The sequence below is a fragment of the Strix aluco genome, chromosome Z, assembly GCF_031877795.1.
Source record: "Strix aluco isolate bStrAlu1 chromosome Z, bStrAlu1.hap1, whole genome shotgun sequence".
Classification (NCBI taxonomy): domain Eukaryota; kingdom Metazoa; phylum Chordata; class Aves; order Strigiformes; family Strigidae; genus Strix; species Strix aluco.
Genome location: NC_133971.1, coordinates 44025090 through 44044979, shown reverse-complemented (window position 1 = coordinate 44044979; position 19890 = coordinate 44025090). Strand labels below are relative to the sequence as shown.

At 37.4% G+C, this 19890-nt stretch overlaps 1 long non-coding RNA gene across 1 annotated transcript in view; it reads right to left on the bottom strand.

Annotated features, from left to right (window-relative positions):
- Nucleotides 1-1673: 1673 nt before the first annotated feature.
- Nucleotides 1674-19890, bottom strand: part of LOC141918269 (uncharacterized) — a 495882-nt gene continuing 477665 nt past the window's right edge. Inside the window, exon 2 of the long non-coding RNA XR_012621644.1 lies at nt 1674-1800. This is a non-coding gene — a long non-coding RNA (uncharacterized LOC141918269). The remainder of the gene's footprint in view (nt 1801-19890) is intronic.

Genomic DNA, 19890 nt, shown 5'->3' with positions numbered 1-19890 from the left:
TCATATGTAACAATTTGTGCTTAAAATTACCTTTTTCATGAAGTTAGCTATAGGCTGTACCAGACTTATTTTCTGTTAGCATAGAGCACTCACTGTAGTGGACTTTGATCTACCTAATTCCTATCTGATCTACCTAATTTCTAAGAAACTGCCTGTTTACTGCAGGGCTGGTTTGACAGTTAGAATGAGCTGTTAACATTACATGAATACTTTCTGGGTGTCAAATGCAAGAGATTTCAACCAGAATATTTTGAGTAACACCTTTTCTCTTTGGTGTACAGGTTTGCTGAATTCCAAATTCAGTGTGCAACTCTCTTGTCTCCAAACTTGAAGGACACAGACGTGAACCTGAGAAGTTTAGAACTACACTGCCTGGGTTAATCATATGTTTTTAAATTTTCATGTGCCTGCTTTTGTCAGACAGGCATATTTTATAAACAAAGTTATACACGGATTTGGAAATCTACCATAAATTTACCATTTCATTATTATCCTTTTTTCTCTGTACCCTACTAATTAAATGACCTCTATCTGGTAACATTCTAGTATATTGGACATGTCTTCCTGATTACATATAAGCTGGTTTGTTGTGGTTTGTTTTGCTTATTTTCAATTACTAATCACTTCTTCCAGAAGTGCTCTTAAAAGGAACTATACACCACTGGAAGAACACATCGATGTAAGTCTAAAAATCTGAGAGAAAGGGGTAGAATAAGGACAAGAAAGGAGTGGGGAAGATTTTAAACAGAAACCCCAAACTTCCCCTACAAATCCAGTTGGATCGTAGGAAAATTCAGGTTGGAAGAGACCTCAGGAGGTCTCTAGCCCAAACTCCTGCTCAAAGCAGGGCTGGCTCTGAAGTCATATCAGGTTAAACAGGGCTTCTTCTAACTTGGTGTTAAAAACTTCTATGGATGGAGACTCCACAGCCTTTCTGCCCTCTATTCCAATGCCCTGCTGTCCTCAAAAGGAAACAATTTTCCCTTACATCCAGTCAGAACCTTTTTTTTTTTTTTTTTTCCAATTTATGCTTGTGGTTTTTCCTCCTGTCACCATGTACCACTATCAACAGCCTGGCTCCATCTTGCTAGCCCTCTGCTGAGCTTGTCCCTCTTTATCAATATCCTGTATTAGGGGGCAGAAAAACTGGACCTGTTATTCTTGATGTTGTCCCCATCGCTGTAGTGCTAAATACAGATCAATTCTAGGGATTCTCTGGAGTGATGCCCTCACCTCCACTGTCATGTCTCTTCTAGCCTTTATTTAAAATACCTGAAAAGCTCATAATGACAGCTCTTATTCACAGCTTTGCAGCGTAAGAGGCATTACATGCAGGTGCTCTGCCTGTAAAAATAAGCCTTTCAAAGGATGGCAAAGGGCTCTGTCACCATAAATACATTTTAAAGAGACTTTTTTACTTTTTTTGGTCTGAATTCCTTGTTAGGAAAGGGAGCAGGTTCCACAAACACCCTACTACTGTAGAAGGGCTTGCTCCTCCATACTGCCTTTTTTTGCCCACCAACTGTAACATGGGATGAGCTTAGTGTGTAAGGCAGATGCTTCAAAAAGAAAAGGGCCTGTTCCAGATAGATCATCTTTACTGATAGCTAATCTCATGCTTACAGAATTTCTGCAACTTTTTAATATATGTTATAGTATTACAGAACTGATTCTTTCTTTCTTTTTCTTTCTTTCTTTCTTTCTTTCTTTCTTTCTTTCTTTCTTTCTTTCTTTCTTTCTTTCTTTCTTTCTTTCTTTCTTTCTTTCTTTCTTTCTTTCTTTCTTTCTTTCTTTCTCTTTCTTTCTTTCTTTCTTTCTTTCTTTCTTTCTTTCTTTCTCTCTCTTTCTTTCTTTCTTTTCTTTCTTTCTTTCTTTCTTTCTTTCTCTTTTTCTCTTTCTTTCTTTCTTTCTTTCTTTCTTTCTTTCTTTCTTTCTTTCTTTCTTTCTTTCTTTCTTTCTTTCTTTCTTTCTCTCTTTCTTTCTCTTTCTTTCTTTCTTTCTTTCTTTCTTTCTTTCTTTCTTTCTTTCTTTCTTTCTTTCTTTCTTTCTTTCTTTCTTTCTTTCTTTCTTTCTTTCTTTCTTTCTTTCTTTCTTTCTTTCTTTCTTTCTTTCTTTCTTTCTTTCTTTCTTTTTCTTTCTTTTCTTTCTTTCTTCCCCAACACCTCTCTACTCCCTTCAGTTTCTGTAGATCATGATTTTATATTCAGAGTAAACCCTTACTACTAATCACTCAGAGAGATTTGCCAAGGCACCCTGGGGGCACTGATTCCCAACTCCCATTGGATTGCTAAGGGAATTTGGCACCAAACTCCTTCAGGTTCTTTTAAAAAAATGTCATTCTTAAATTAATATTGTGCAACTGGAAGTATTTGCTCTAAGTATTAAAAAACCAAATCTTTCCTGTTCTGCTAGTTTAATTTTCTAAACGTTTCTTCTCACAGATTGACTCAATAGCCACATCAGGGTAAACCTAAGTGGAGTAAGAATAAGCTTCTCATTCAGTCACACAGTACACTCCTGCTTGATTGGAATGGATATTGTACATAATATGTCCCTGCAGATGTTTTCTCCAGTGGGGCACATTGAATTTCATTTAAATGCCAAGGCTCAAAATCTAAACCAATGTGACTTTAACAAAAAATCTGATGAGGAATTTGATGAGAAAATGGCAAGAATTCCTGTGGCATTTGGGTAACAATTTCAAGCCTTCGTTTTAATAGAATAAACAGGATCATATTTCATTCAAATCTGGCAATGAGATGAGCTTTGGGTATTACATTGATATAAACCAATAAAGAATTTGCAAATTTGAAGCACTAATTAACAGACACAATATTAAATGAAAAAAGTTTGCTCGAGGGGCAAATATATTTTGAAGACTTTAAACTTTTATTAAAAGACAATTTTGAATAGCTTCTTCTGCATTTGACTATTTTGTTAGTTTCAGAGAGGGGGATTCTTGTGTTTTTAAACTAGCATGTTTAATATTGTTGGAATATAAATGAATAAAATAACAGTTTCACTTCTTCCTTCCTGAAATAATAACTCAACGTCATGTCACTTCAAGAGAAAAGAAAAATACCTCATACGTTGAACCTACATAGCTGAGAGCTGTGCAAGAGGATGTTAGTATTTTATTATCTACATTGAACTCCAATGCTATTTGTATTAAATTATTTTTTGTAAGTCTTACAGTGCTGAATGGAAAAGCACTCATATTTAGAACCTGACTGCACTATTGCAAAAGTCCTAGTAAAAATGTATAAACAAAAGAAACCAAACAATTTGAAAGTTTTGGTTTACCGGTCACATACGTACCATAGTAAGAGGATTTTCTCTACCTAATTGCAATGCTGCACATAGTAGCCTTCTTGATACTACAATACTACAATATCTAAGACTTATGTATCTAAGGGCTCATACTTCAGAAAATGGGAATGTCAGCTAGTATATTAAGGAATGAAATCTATGAGACCGACCTTCACATAGGATATTAGAGGCTGTTTTTAGAAACAAGTGGTTATTTCATCTTAAGCATAATACCATCAAAATCTGCCAGTGATAAAGTCACCTGCTCTGACAACTCAGCAGCTGTGCTGCACTTAAAAGCTGTCACATATTTAATTCATTAGCAAGCCACCTATCTTCTTGTTTCAAGAAATTAAGGATTTTTCTACTTCTAAATGTAAGGTACCATTTCCTCTTTTACACTCTATATGATTTTTGTGCATGCGCATCTAATCCTACAATGGCAGGTCCATGCTCCCTTGTACCTTATCTTAGGTGATGCCTCCATTTTTAATAATCACTCTTATTTTTCCTGTCTTAATACAGTTGATAGTGGTACCTGTTCTTTCTTTTTTATTTAAAGGAAAATTATGAGGTAAGTGTTTAGAAAGGTAATTGATCTGTAGTTTAGAGATAAAAGGCCTGATCTTTCCTTCTGATACTGAATGCACATCAAAGTCAAGTTGAAGCACTTCACATGCACTGCTTAATGAAAACTTGTAGAAAATGGAATATAAAAAAATCCATTAGCCATAAAAATAAATGACAGGGAGTTCTGCAACCTATTCACTGAAGATTTGTGTATCACTTGGATTGAAATTTATACAATTTACACACAGACCTGCAATACCGCCTAAGTTTTATGAATACCTGATTCACAAAACTCCACATGTAGAGTGTGTAATCTGTATGCCAAGTCTGCACCTGAAGAATGCCCAGAATAATTTGGGGCTATGATCCAAAATGTGGAAGCCTGTTGTGATGGTTTAGCCCCTGCTGGGGTCTGAGACCACGCGGCCGCTGCCCCTCCCCCACAAAGGGAGTGAAAATACAAAGCCCCAAGACTGAAATAAGGAAAGGTTTAATACAGCAGTGCAATAGCAACACAACAAACCACAACAATAACAATAACAGTAATAGTGATAGCAATGAACAGAGCAAAATAGCTACCAAATACAGCAGTTTGAAGCACGATGTACAAAACCACGAGTGCACCGCGCTCCCGGCCAGGAAAAATGTGTCCTGCCAGGATGTGACATCTGCATGGTATCTGAATAACCTGGCTAGAGCTCCCCCCCCACTGCTGGGGAAACTTAACCCTATCCTGGTTAAACCAGGACACCTGTATATTTTTAAAGGGCAGACATAGAAAGCCCACACAAAAACAAACACAAAGTCTGAAGGCAGAATGAAATCTGTTTCTTCCTCTCATATCTCAGGAGTACAGGACATACCCCACATTAGACTGGCAGTCAATGTGTGAGAATTCACAAGCAGAGCATCCATGCTTCCTCATGCTTCTATCCCAACTTTACAGCCTGTTCAAAAACAGGTATATAAAAGGCATAAAAGGCCTGTGGATAGGAATGTACATCCTCCATGGCAGAAGTCAGAGTAGAAGGCCAGGTCAACACAGATATGATCTGGATGGGGGAAGTAAAAGCGGGTCTCTGTGCCATGTGTCATGCTGGGTGTGATCACACATGCTCCAAGACATGTGGAGAGCAGGACAGTCCCCTTAACCCTCTTCCTAAAACCATGCCCATGTAAGCCCACCACAACAAAGTTGGTTATATTCCACTGTTAACACACATTATTTATTTTATTAGAAAAAGAATGTGATGCAAACAAATGCTTCAGAAGCAGAGTGAAATATAAAGGCTGTTGGGCTTGCCTCCTGTGCAGCTCTTCCACAATAACAATGAGCTATTAGAGAAATTACCTAATCACAAACCGAGGGAAGAAGTTTTAGGTATAGAGAGCAATTACAATATGGACAAGTAAACAAATGGATGCAGTAAGCTAGAGTGGAATATTGCAGCACTACAGCTTCTCTTTGCTAATTCCCCCACTGGTTCCACATTACTAAGGAGTATGTTATCTCACATTTACCATGAGTGAAGAGAAATCAAGCCTGCAGTTGCCACTGTAGTGCTGCCAGTTCATGTTTTTGCTTTATGGACACAGTTACTTGTTTGCCCACTCATCTCATTACAGAATTAAATAACAGATAATTTTCGTATTAAAAGAAAATTATGTATTAAAAGCTATCTACTTCATATCCTTCTATGGCCCTCACTGCACTGCACTGGTGAATGCAATTTTCCAAGGAAATCTATCATAGCTCAGATATTTCATATAGTTATTGATCTGTAAGTGAAAGTATATATGAATAAACACATTTGCACCTGTAGCTGCCAAACTATAAGACATTTCTGAAGAACTGATGAAAGGATCTAAGTACACTTATCGAATCTACAATGCAATGCTGAATCACTTAAAATACTACAGGAATGAGTGAAGTATCATGAACTGGAAGAAATAATTCAGCCTGCACACTGAGGGGCTCTAAGTGGCACAGGAGTAGAGATGGAATACAGCTAGTAGTGTCATGGGCTGCTCAGCAAAAATGTTAGTGACCACAAAAGCAAGTAAGATATTCTCTATGCTGAGACAGGACGAGAGAACAATACTGAAAATACTAGCTCATTATCCAGATCATCCCTTTGTTATCCAGGGAAACAGTGAGGTGAGATTGCCCCCATAGAGCAAAATCAGACATTATGAAATAGAAAATGAACTTTTAATGGGGAGGAGAAAAGCTAGCAATGCTGAAGTACAGAGATCCCAAATCAAGCCCAGTCAAACCAAGCAAAACCACAAAACACGACTGTGTAAACTCAGCTGTAGCGTATCCAGGCTCAAGTCAGTTCAGGCAGAGCATTCACGGTTAACACAAAAATTTCAATAATACAGCTGGAGAACGTAACTGTAGAATATAACACTAATCACAAATTTGAGTCGCTAATAGTAAGTGCAACTTTTTAAATTCCATTTCATTACAAAAAAAAAAAAAAGGAACTTTAGCATAGAAGAGGAAAAACATGTATTTGTGAAGCAATTTCCAACAAATATATCTGTAAATATTAGGTCTTTCCAAATTAAAGCTGCAATAATTAAGAGGGAATGACACCTCGTCTACACTACATCCACTCCTAGGTACCGTTCCACATAATACACAGCTTGAACTACACCAGGAAAAAATTTAAAAGGCAGAAGTTTTAAGATCACAAAACAATATTTTAAAGGTAAATAAATAAACACTTTGTGGAATTTACTGCTGCGTATAATCAGCTAGGTTGAGAGTTTGGCAGGCCTAAAAAAATGGAACATTTATGTGAAGAAGGATAACTTCCACAACTACGATAAGGTCTAGATCCTGCAAAGTGACACCTACTTTGCAATGTCAATAGGAAAATGAAGATTTTATGAGGGTATATAAGTGTCTGCAAGATTCAGGTCTCAGATAAGATACAATATACCAGTGCTATCAAATCTCATGTACTTTTCTGGATTAAGGGAGACCTGTTTCCTAAACCGAGTTCTATGAGTTCACGCTTTTCACTTCGATTACAATACCTTTAGCCTGTTCTGAAAACAGCCAAACCAGATGAACCGTAAGTATAGCATAAAAGGCCCTGAAACCTCAATCTCAGCAATTCACCAGAGACATGTCTTAGCTGAACAAAACAAAGCACTTTAAATCTGGCAGAATTTACTGACAACTACTGAAACCAGCACTGCTGAAATCGACCAGTCAGCCCAAGAAGCAGTTGTGTTTGTTAGCCAGAGTCACCCTTCCCTGCATTACAGCCAAGTTAATAAAATATCTAAATGCTTATATTAGAAGTCTTTAATATTTCTGAACATGGTATCCTAAATAGGAACAGTCCCAAGAAAGCCGTAGAAGAAAAGGTCAAATGTCATTGTGTATTTTTGCAAAAAAATGCTTCAGGCTGTTGAAACATTTAAGATTCTTCAGTAATTTGAATCTGGCGAAACAAGGGCACTATGCATAATTCTTCTTTAAATATACAGCTTCAGCAAAACACTACTCTAATTTACTTTCCCAAAGTAGCTTACTTTGAATAGGAAGGTTTTGCTGTAAAAGAATAATCTATTACCAGTAATTCATACTTTCTTAAAATTCTCCATTTCTGAGATGTTGGCAGAGATTTTTAGGAAATATATCTAAGAAAGCGATTCAGTAGCATGGCAGTTGACCATCTTCAATAGCAGTTAGGCTCTTTTCAATAGTCATTCCAATAAGAAAAGCACACTACTGGAATCATCTCAATCTAAACAGCACAAGCATGCACAGCTTCCCACAGGCAGGCAGCAGGATTTGCACAAGGAGACAAAAGAAGAGGCAAGTGTTCAACAAATTCTGGAGATTAAGAAAATTGTGCTTATTTTAAATTTTCAATAGCAGCAGATGAGAACCAGGTCAGGCTATTCAATCACAGTTCAGAAAATAAATTGCTTAATTTTCAAAAGCTTTCAGTATTAATTTAACTCTGCTCTCACTGAAGTCAGTGGGAACTGCTAACAGGTTTCATCATGAGAGTCAGACAAGCCTCGAGCAATTTTAGAAATCTGATCTTCAAACTCTGCCACCTTGGTCATTGCTCAATATATATTATATTCAAGTACACATGTACACAGTGTTTCTTGCCTTCTCTTCCTTTCTCCCAAAACACACATATGAATGCACTCACAAACACTACAACTGAAATGAAAATTTGAAGTACTCATGCGATTTCTATCTGTATGAATTTCTCCCATTCAGGAAAAACAAATACAAAACAAAAAGAAAAAAAACCCAATGTGAAGAACAGTACACCAATTTCAACCACTTTGTGGCTAAATCCAGCAAACTTGGTAATTATGGATTTCAGAAAGCACATCTTCTAAGCTCTGCATATATATCTGTCTCATAACATTGTTCATAGGTTCACAACTTGGAACATAGCCTTTCAATAACCCAAAAGAATATGTCTGTTGTTTTAAAACAGTTACAGTGCCTATTAAGCTGCCAGGACAGGTAAGCAGTTACATTTATAGATTCCACCACTGCTGCTGGGGTAAGACAGAATGTTTAGAATGAAGTTCCTATCATGACTGCCCACTGACTTGTCTTATGGAATAAAAAAAATCTATTCTCCTCCATGCTCGGATCCATGCTCAGCTCTCTGAATTTGAAAAGACATCAACAAAATTCTACATAAGTGTATCACAAGGGTTTCTGAGAAAAGGAAAATTCTGCGTGTAACAAGCAGGCACTTCTGTGAAAAATCCAAAATAGCCATCTCCCCAGGATGCTATTGCTAGAGAATGAAGCTATTGCCCTATTACAATCCCTTACAGAAAAAGTGGCTTAAAAAAATCATACATCCCAGGCAATAAGTAGCTACTGACCTCTCAATGCAAATCTTTCAACCTCTCAACTCTTTCAAAACTCATAATACTTAGAGATATGTAGAGCTCCACTTGCCAATGAGTCCCTAGACCCTTTTTCCAGGGTCTGCATTTCAGAATACAAGCTTCCGAGAACGTGACCCCTCTCTGTCTCTTTTCTGTACTGTCACAGTTCTTGGGCAGTCATCATCTCTCCGTCCCCTTCCCTATTACCCTCTGGAATAGCACCACTCAGAATTGCTGCTCTTGTCATTGAGACCCTTGCTAGACCACCAGACTCCCCTACAGCATACACACTGACTTTCCATACATCCATGTCTCCCCCAGTTTTGAGGTTACTCATTCACATGTAATAGCAAAGCTAGCAAACATGAAGGTTTTGACAAGATTTCCACATACAGTTCTTTTTGGGAGAGCAGAAGAGCCTCATATACAAATATACATATATAGATATACACCCATGTGTGTGCATGCACACACACATACACACAAAGACATTAAAAATCCTTATCCATTTCCCTTTTCTGAACCTCTTTCTGGGCTCAGGTCTCATGGGTCAGTTCTCTCTCAGATACATACTTTTGAGTAGCTAACAATTTTTCTTTAACAGTTCACATTCATTTTTTGAAATATGTTTTTCCCTTTTCCCCTCCAAATCAGTTGCTTGCCCATGGCAGGCTGTACAATGAGTTTCCTTCCTCATACCTTTCCAGTTAAAGTCACTCATTTCCTCACTAAGCATCCTTTAAAATGGTTTCTATAATATTTTTCTTTATAACCCCCAGCCATCTTTCCGCTAGTGTCCTTACAAGGGCCTCAAACAGTCTCCAGCACATAAATGGAAAACCAATCAGGATTCATATATGTTATATACACAGATTATGCAAGCAATTTTTCAGTAATAATTTTCCAGTAATACTTTACTGTTCACAGTTTCTTTCGGTTACCTTTACTTTGCACAGAAAATGGTTCAATGAAACTCAGCCCTGTGACTACGTGCACATGTCCGGGTGCTGCCAGACTCCACTGTCAGACTACAGCATTCTAAGTAAAACCTGAAGTAAATGTAAGCAGTTTTCAAGTTTCTCCAGAGCTGTCATTTGTGTGACAGAACCTTTTATGTTAACTCCCAGACATTTCTACCAAGCATTTAACATTGATTTTGCTTACACGGGCAATATCCTGTTAAAGCCAGCAAAAGGAAGAGAATCAAAAGACCCTCTCTACACAGACTAAGCTTTGATTAATCCTGGGTAGTTCTTCAGAGGTTAGAAACTCAGCCAAACATGTGACTTTGAAATCAGAATTGTACAACAAGATTAAAAAAGAGGCATGCTATGCTAATAAGAGAAAAGAGAAGATGTTAGAAAAGATACAGTGGGGTTTTTTTAAGGTCTAAAACATCAGTTTCATTTAGGATTTCAGAGGTCAATATATCATAGTATGGGGGATAAATTCAATTTATTGCTAAGTCCAATTGGAGTTTAAAACACTTACATAGACAATTTTTGATGCTGGATATCATATTTGAAGTAGGTAAATTAGTCATCATACTATGGATAAGTAAACTGAGGCACAGAAGTTCATGTTCTTGGCTGAAATCACACAGTATTAAGCAAAGCCTACTTTAAAAAACATAAAGTACTTAGAAATTATTGTTGATGAAAATCAAGTACCTAATTATAATCAAGTAGTAACAAGTTAAGCTATCACATGAGAGTAAAAATGAGAAACACACTGAAACCTGCAGGCTTGTTTTCTGGGTGCAATATATATGGGCTTGGAGTGCTTTCCAAATTATAAACTGCCATTAAAGCATTATCTAAAATCAGGAAATACATCTTACAGTATATTATTTGCCCAGTGCAGTCATCCTATCCTAGGAAATAAGGATACATCCTTATCTACATACTGTCACGTCACCATGCTTTTCCACCAGTTTAAGCAAAACTTCATAATGAAATCTAGCAAGTCTTTAAAACTATTATACAATGTTTAGTCTTCAAACATCAACTTTCACTATGAGCCCAATCCTGTATGGTGTTGAATGCCCTCAGTTGCCATTTGACATTTACTTTGGCTTAAAAACTCAGAAAATTGATTACAATATCACATTTGACTGAAAAATGCCTCAGGACAAGTCATAAATTTATTTAGGATAAATAAGAGCAAAAGGAAAAAAGCAAAAAGATAACTGAAAATCAGTGTAGCTTCCAACACGTTGGGCACTAGCACTCTCTTTCATTTCACTGCACCGATGGAAAATGGCCTAAGAAAAAAAAAGGAAGACAATATGAGTCTTTCAGTTGAAAGTTCCATACTACATAGTCATTTGTTTCCTTCTGAGATTGCTAGACTGACAACAAAATCTCTTAAGTTGGTAAATATTAAGGGAAAGGAAGAATGTCATTTTTTTCTTTGACAGTTGTATAATATCTAGGCATAAAGGGAACAGTGGACACCGATATTTTTCATGACAAACTGTATGAACAGTGGAGAAGTCACATGTCTTTAATGCAAAGTAAAAAAAAAAGCTAGGTTATTTAGGAGTGCCAGAAAGTGTAGTTCTCTTACTTCGAAAAGGGTGTTTGCACATACTATGAACACGATTCATCCAACTACATTACATCACTACATGTAAGAAAATCTAGCAGGAGTACTTCAGCGAACATGACATCAACATTCTTCTCCTCTTTTGGTCCTGAATGTGTCATTATTTCTACAGACCAGAATAATTAAGTATTACAAACAAAGCATGTTTACTTTCTAATACAATGAAATGGAAAAGAAGTCTCAGAAAGCTCATCCATTAAAAAAAACAGAGTACAGGTTAATTAATTTTCAAGGCTAAAAGGCATCATTAGATGATTTTATCTGACCTCTTACATAACACAAACCTTAAAATGTCAGCCGGTTCTCCTTACACTAAGTCAAATGACAAAATACCACTGCCTGACTGCGCATCTGCTCCACCTTCCTCAGAACTGAACTTCCATAGATGTATAGAAAAATGTGTGCAACCAAAATGGGAAAATGAAAGGTTTTAATCTAAAACAGTACCATCTCCTCCTCTTACAGGAAAACACCATTTGTTTGGTACAAGTAGTTATTTTGCAGCCAGCACTAACTAGATGACTTATTATTGTAGACTGTCCAATTTCTCATCCAAAACTGCAAGTGGTATCCAACAGATACTGAGAGCCCAAGGATACAAGAATTAGAGCTGTAGTGTCTCTAGCTCAATGATTCTTGTTATGCAGTATTTGGGGTTTGCTCCATTACAGAGAAACAGGTTTACCGCAACTTGTGGACATTCATTCAAGCTTCAAGCAGCAGATAAGTCAGCCCAACCGATGATCCATTACAGTATTTATTATACTAACAGAATGATCTTTCAGTTATTGTTCATGTGGGTTTACTGACAGGAGAAGAGTGAAGAACGAAAAGTAGTGACAGGAGAACAAAGCTGACAAAAGGCCTGAAAGCAAATGTTGCCTTATGTTAATCATGAGGCCATAAATATGTGAGTATTTCTGGCTGGAGCAACTTTTACTGGTTAGCAAAAAGAGGATTTTAAGATTTTTCCTCTTTCTCCATACTAAGTTTCACCACTAATCTAACTTCAGAATTTCAAGACTGGTAACTTCCGTGGATAGGCTTGGCTCCTGCCAAACTGACCTTATACTGATGCCCAGCAAATACCTACGCTGTTTAGTGGCTGAGAAGTGGGAGGAATCAAATGTCAAAAAAACAACAGGTCATGTACAGTTTTCAGTACAAAAACCTCTAGCTAATGTATCTGTTAATTGAAGAGAAGGGTTTGAGACATGCTTTTCTAAGGACCATTCAAATGCTCAACATGTTTTCCATGTTGCATATATTCAAGTACCTGTTTTATATTTATTATTTGATGTCAAAAGTGGACTGTTTTGAAATGCACCCTGATTATATGAATAGTAAATATGATTCATGAAACTGATTCAAAAATCTATAATTAGGATGCAGCGGAGTTAACTATTATTATTTTTTAAAACTCTTAAGGATAAAATGCTGATAGAGTTCTGTTAGCAAAATAGTTATTGAGGAATAAAGAAGCTATGAGGACTGACATAAATCAATTCAAGAACAGTAGTAATGGTAGGGAGTTTTAAGATTTACACTTTAACTGCATTAGAGAATTTTGAACAAACAAAAGAAGAATTAAAAGGTTTTTTTCAAAATGCAGCATAACTCAGCTCTTTTAGCACTTCTACAATAAGCAGTGTTGAAAGCTAACTTTCCCTTTTAGTATGACAGGTAGAATTGTCACTTAGACCATCAAGCTATTAAACCAGTTTTTAAAAGTATTTTGTAGATTCTGTAACACTAGCATTCTAGAGAATTTTCCAGTGCCTTTTCAATCAAGAAAATCTGGCTAAAATTGCACTATCTGACCTTCTGATTAATGGCCGTGCCTCTTGCCTGTCATACTAACACAGAGTTTGGGGAATAGTTAGGATTCATCTGGAAGCAATATAATTTCTGCCTTTGTCTTTCTTTTCTGGACACTAATGGCTTTTAGTCAGTCCTCTTCACTCAATGTATGACACATGCAGCCATTCTATTTTAGTTGTCCATTATCTTCAACCATTACGACACGAACAAAGCAACTTCTTAAAGAAGTTGAGTTCAGCTATATGTATTAAATTTCTACAAATCCTTTGCTTATAAGGTGATGAATTGAAAATTATCACTAATGTTTATCTGAGTGCAACAGTATCTATTACTAATTTAAAGAGGCTGCTTAAACAAAAATAAAAGGTCACAAGGCCTGTGGACTCAATGTTAGTGTTATTGTTCAGTTTCTCTATTGATTTCTGTCTGATGATTATTTTTCTACAAGTCATCTACATTTTTAAGCAAGAACTGGGAAAAAAAAGCAACAACCAGAAAGCTAAAGTTGGTGTTGTGAAGTCTAAGACCTGAGCATGGTACTTGACATTGCTTCCTCAAGATCATGCAAAGTACAGACTAGAGATAGCACTTGTAAGCAGAAAGTAATATGTACATTTCTATGGATACTTACAGGACCACTGATAAAAACTACTAGGGGAAATAGATTCTATCAGGAAAAGGGACACCTGTAGTCCTAGAAGCTTTTTAAATAATATTTCTGGTCTTTAAATATTTATCACTGAGCTGCAAATAAAACACCTGTAATATCCTGTGGAAATAACAGGCATTGGATGGCTTTAAGAAATATGTTTGACTGTATTAACATTTTACTCAGTTGTACCAACCTGACATCTGGTCAATGTCTGTATTAAGGCTGCATTACAAAGCATTTCAATTCCATTTTTATTTCTCATACTGTTTTAAACAAGAAATCTCCCATTTCTCATTATTAGGACACCAATGGGATAGGAAGTCTCTAGGTATTGTTGAGAGGTTTGAGAAGCTCAGCTATTCTTGTTGGAGCTTCTCTAGCCAGGCAACACAGTAAGGTTCCATTTGAATTTAGGTGTCATTTAGGTCTACGTGGCAAAGATGCTTTATTCTGACTCAACTGTATTTTTGTATGATTGGGCTCTGGTTGAAGTTGGTTGAAGTTAACAGCAATTTGCCTCTTCCCCTAGCCAAATTTTCCCAGGACCAGCCATGCCTGTGAAATGATACTTGTAGCCATGCTTTTCTGTTCCCCAATGACAGGATGTTCTATCCTAAGCGGTGGGCACACACACAGAGCCTAAAAATAAATAGGGCATGTTTATCTTCCACCTGAAGCTGGATTTTACATTGGGTTTTTAGGACACAGTGGTTTGTACTACCTGGTACTTCCAGATGTACCTGAGCCACCTTCTTTAGTTTTTTACCTTGGACCAAACCGGGAGTAATGAGGCAGCTATGCTCTAGTCTCCATGACATCTTTTCTTCCATTCCCGAAAGCCTAAAAACATCAAAGACCTCATTTCAGCTGAGTGAATCTGCAAGACAATGAACAAAACAAACTTTGCTCATAAATAATATGAAAACTTGACAACAAGAAAGTATTTTACCGATCTGAACTATCCAGCCATACTGCAGTATCCCAAATAGAAGAGGCACCTTTCATTAAGGCACTAAAACTACTTTTCATACAGTATGCTTTTAAACTTCTGTGCTGGGTTTGTGTGTGTGGTGGGGTTTTTGGTAGCAGGGGAGAGGGCTACAGTGGTGGCCCCTGTGAGAAGCTTCTCAAAGCTCCCCCGGCTCCAAGTTGGACACACCTCTGTGCCAAGGCCGAGACAATTAGCGATGGTGGCTGCGCCTCTGTGATAATATATTTAAGAAGGGGAACCTGGGAGGAGGAGTTGGAGTTGTAAGAAGTTGCAAGGAGGACACCTATGTGAACACTGAGGTCAGTGGAAGAAAGGAGGAGGAAACGGGGGAAGGTGCGCCAGAGCAGAGACCCACCCTGTATCCCATTGTGAGACAGCTGGGCCCCCCTCCTGCCACCCATGGAGGTCACCAGTGGGGCAGATGCCCACCTGCAGCCTGTGGAGGACCCATGCCAGAGCAGGCGACTGCATCCGAAGAAGACCAGGACTTTTTGAGAAGAAGCCCCTGCTGTTGTAGTTTGGTGCTGGGAGACTGCAACATGCGAGACGGACCCACACCAGAGCAGCTCAGGAAATGCTGCAGCCCATGGGAAGGACTCACATCGGAGAAAGTTTGTGGAGTATTGTCTCCTGTGAGAGAGACACCACACTGGAGCAAGGGAAGAGTGCAAGGAGTCCTCCTCCTGAGGAGGAAGGAGCAGCAAGACTGACTGAACCGCCCATTCCCTGCCCCCCCTACGTTGCTGTGGGGAAGGAGGTAGAGAAATTGGGAGCAAAGCTGAGCCAGGGAAGAAGAGAAGGATGGGAGGAAGGTGTTCTTAAGATGTGGTAATGCTTCTCACTGTCCTGCTCTGTCTGTTAAGTGTTGTTGTTAGCGTTTGAATTAAACTGATGTTCTTTTTCTCCCCCTAATGAGTCTGTCTTTTGCCTGTGACTGTAATGGGTCAATCAACCCATGCTATACCTTCTCTCAATTCCTGAACCTTTCACTTTATTTTCTCTTTCCCATTCCTGAGGGGGAAAGAGTGAGCGAGCAGCTGTGTGGTGCTCAGTTGCCCTCCAGGCTCAAACCACTACAACTCCTATCAGTCTCAAACCACAAACCTGCTGCACTTGAAACAGAATGATTCTCCACTACTCTCTCTATCAGACAACAAGCAACATTCAAAAGATGCCTTATTTCAGAAGAAGACTAAACTTATATGTAGCAACTTTTGTGTTGTGCTATATTTTCTCCTTATTCTTTCTTGTCAGCCCTTCATCAGAACACCTCCCCACAGAGGGTTACAGGCAGTGCAGCAGTACAATGTTAGCTTTGCCGTTCAATGAACCATCATTTCCTTCTGATGTGTGTGTCTTAGGACACATTCAACAAAAAGTGCCTACTTATTCCCTGAGTGCTGTCCTTTCTTTCTCCACCCTCTCAGATTTTAAGAAAACCCAATCATACTTGGGATAGAGAAGGAACGATCAGGTGAGTAAGTATCAATAGGAAGAAGCTGTTCTCTCTGATCCCAAGACTCTTCTGTTAATCTGAACCCAACAGACCAAAGAAAATTGCTGGGTGCATTTCAGGCAAGGCCCTGCACTCAACCCTACAAAGACAACTACTGTCTGTTCAGCTGCACAGTGCAAAGTTAGTGGTGGAAGTGAGGATAGGATAGTGATGTCTGTGACAAAAGACAGCTGAGAAAAAAAAAAAAACTTCAAATATACAGTGTATTGCCAGGCAACTCAAAGTGCTCAACTTCATATAGGCTGATATCTCAGTTGCTCTGAAGTCAGGGGAACAGCAGATAGAAGATAAGATTCTCCAAAATCTTCTATGCCAGTTACTTGTCATTATGAAAATAATTTTGTAGATGAATTTGGAATTACAGGCTTAGATATCAAAATAAAACACGGAAATAGCCCTGGACAACCACCTATAAAGCAATGTGGGTTTATCCTCTTCCTGAGGATAAAAATTCCTAGAGTATGTTTGTCTGCAAAAACACATGGCAATGTTGCACTAGTAACATAAACTAACCACAAAGCTAACAGGAGGGAAGTTTAAGCTCTCTGAGTAAGGTATAGCAAGCAAAAAAGAACCAGCATGAAGCTCTATAGGTGGCTGCAGAGTTCCCATGGATTCTGCTCAGCTCACTTCTTCACTCCTACTTTATAGCAATCCAGTAAGAGCTATCATCACCTGAATCATTCTGACACCCTATTTTCCAAGGGTACTGCCTGCCTCTCCCTCTGTCCCAAATGCATTCAGCCCATCCCCTCAAGCAGCTCGCTGCCACCTGAGCAAGGTTTAGCTTACACATGCCCACATGATTGGGACAAGGTTCGTTTTAGACTGCTAAAGAAAGACTATACATGATTGTCTACCTAGCCACAACTAGCCAGCCCAACCACCTGCAAAAGGATAAGACTTCGCACTATTTGTCCAGCTTATTCTTGCTGTTGTTGAAAAACCTGTATTTCCCGTTTGGACCACATAACAAATATCTGTGTAAGCATGTGAAAATGCACAAGCTTTTCAAGTCACCGTTTCTTATACGTGGGACAGAATCAAGCCCCTATTGTCACCTCTCCTTCATCTTTACATGGTATGGCTACGTAGTGCATGTAAATACTTTAGTATTTTCACAGACAATGCAGCTGTGTAATAATGTTACCTTTCTCCTTCAGTGAAAAACCATTTTTTTCTGACATGTGTGTCTTAGGACCCATAACACTGAGACATCTGAAAATAGTGATTCATTTTAAAAACTTCATTCAAGCATCTGCACTAAACAGAATTTACAAAGAAAGAGACATTAGTCTGATCATACAACTTCACTGCTTTGTGCAGTCTACGTGGCTTTGTGTTTCCTACAGCTCAGAGTCACTGACAAGAGATTATACTAAAGGCTACTTCTTTTTCTGTATGTTGCTAGACAATTTGCATTTATGATATAAATCTAAATTTCAAGGTAAAAGGCATTTCATTCTTAAGATTAGTTACATGCTTAAATGTATTAAAAAAATCCAGCCATTAAATATATGAAAAGGAATGGTAACATTTCTTATGAAATGTATTTCTTATGAAATTCTTATGAATTTATTAAATTACTTATTAAATTTCTTATGAAATTTAATATGAAAAGCTGGTAACATTTCCTTCTGATTAGACAGAGTCTGCATAAATTAATTATAATTATGTCAGGAACTACACATTAATGAAACTGATTTTAATATACCATGAAGTATATTGGTACTATTTACTATAAAAAACATACATAATAATACAATAAACCCCAAGCTCAAACCAAAAACCCCAAGGGTATATGCATGTGCTGGGCTGGGGGTATTAAAAATGCCATGAGCTACAGAGTATTTTTTAAAGCAAAATGCTTTCACACAACCCTTGAGAACCATATACTTGTGTATGTGTGTGTCCATACAGACATACACACTGAAATTAAGGCAGCTTGCCCTCATGTACTCTGGTACAGCTCTTTCTGATACCATAATTGAGGTCATGTAATAGAAGAAAATCACACTAGTGAGGTCACGTAATAGAGGGAAATCACACTAGCAGAGATAGATGACTCCTGTTCAGATTATTTTGGAAAGTAAGCGAGAAATAGAAAGGTGAATTACAGTGTAATGACAAAAATCAGTTTTTATGTGAAAAATCAGATGATAGATTTATATGACAGATGAGTATTACCCAAAATCACTCTCTAACATTAGAAGGTGGCTACATTATAGGCTGAAGAAGATATTTGCAGTGATAGTTGTTGATATTAAATGCAGAGAGGAGAAATAAAACAAGGAAATGGAAAAAATATAACAGACAAGGCTTAGAAAATATTTACACCAAGCTGATGACAGAATTAGCATAAAATGTTGGACAATGTAAGGTAAAACCAAAATTTGTTAAGACATTTTCTTAGCCTACTAAAACTGTAGATAAGGATACCATTCAAAGTAAGCAGTATCAGGTGGATGGACAATGAAAACTCTTGTTCTAGTAACGCACAACATCTTACCATAACTGTTCCTAACAGTGTAGTTTATCATGAAATGTGGGGGCTCAAGAAAAGCTGAATGGAACAACAATAAGATTGTCTATAACCTAACAGTGACTAAACAAATAGCTGGTAACATTTCCTTCTGATTAGACAGAGTCTGCATAAATTAATTATAATTATGTCAGGAACTACACATTAATGAAACTGATTTTAATATACCATGAAGTATATTGGTACTATTTACTATAAAAAACATACATAAAAACTTTGTTTACTCTTGTTTTGCTCCCAGTATGCAGTATATATTAACCTGTCCAATTTCACATAGTAACCAATTGTGACTACTACAATCCATATAATTTATCAGATTTTAAAAAAAAATTAAATCCAAGCAACACCTTTCCATATGGCCAATTAGTGAAGTCATAAAATGCAGCAAATATATGATGCTGTATTGAACATCTGTGCTGGTTATCCTATGGGAATTTTTAATAAAGGAACAAACAGCATATTGATGTTAATTCTATGTTACCGGGACTTTAAATAAAAAACTAAAATAAATAGCATCCATTAAACTGATCATACTGTTGTAACTCAAATTGTGTTTATTATGCTAATGGAACATGAAATTAAGAAAAAGACCTTTATGCCAGTGGAATTAATTAATGAGCTTTATGAAGGCATTGGGATGTAATTTATTTCTAGGTAAGTAAGTTTAATTTGCAGTTCCATGGGTCTCTGCAATGCTGATTGTAATAGTTATTCCTGCAGATGTGCTGCTCACAGCATGTCTTTCCATTAGAACTGAACACCTCATTATATAAACTGTACCTAATTAAACATAATACAGTGGTGACTTGTTAAACTAGCCTTTTTAAGTCAGCAGCTGCCTAAGCTAATAATGCCGTACACAAGATTTATATCATCCACCATATAATACTGATATTAAAATATACTGCCCAAGGGATTGACAACTAATTTACCAGTATGTAACAGGTACGCTTCAGATTCTGCAATGGAGATTAAAGACTACTAGTCTA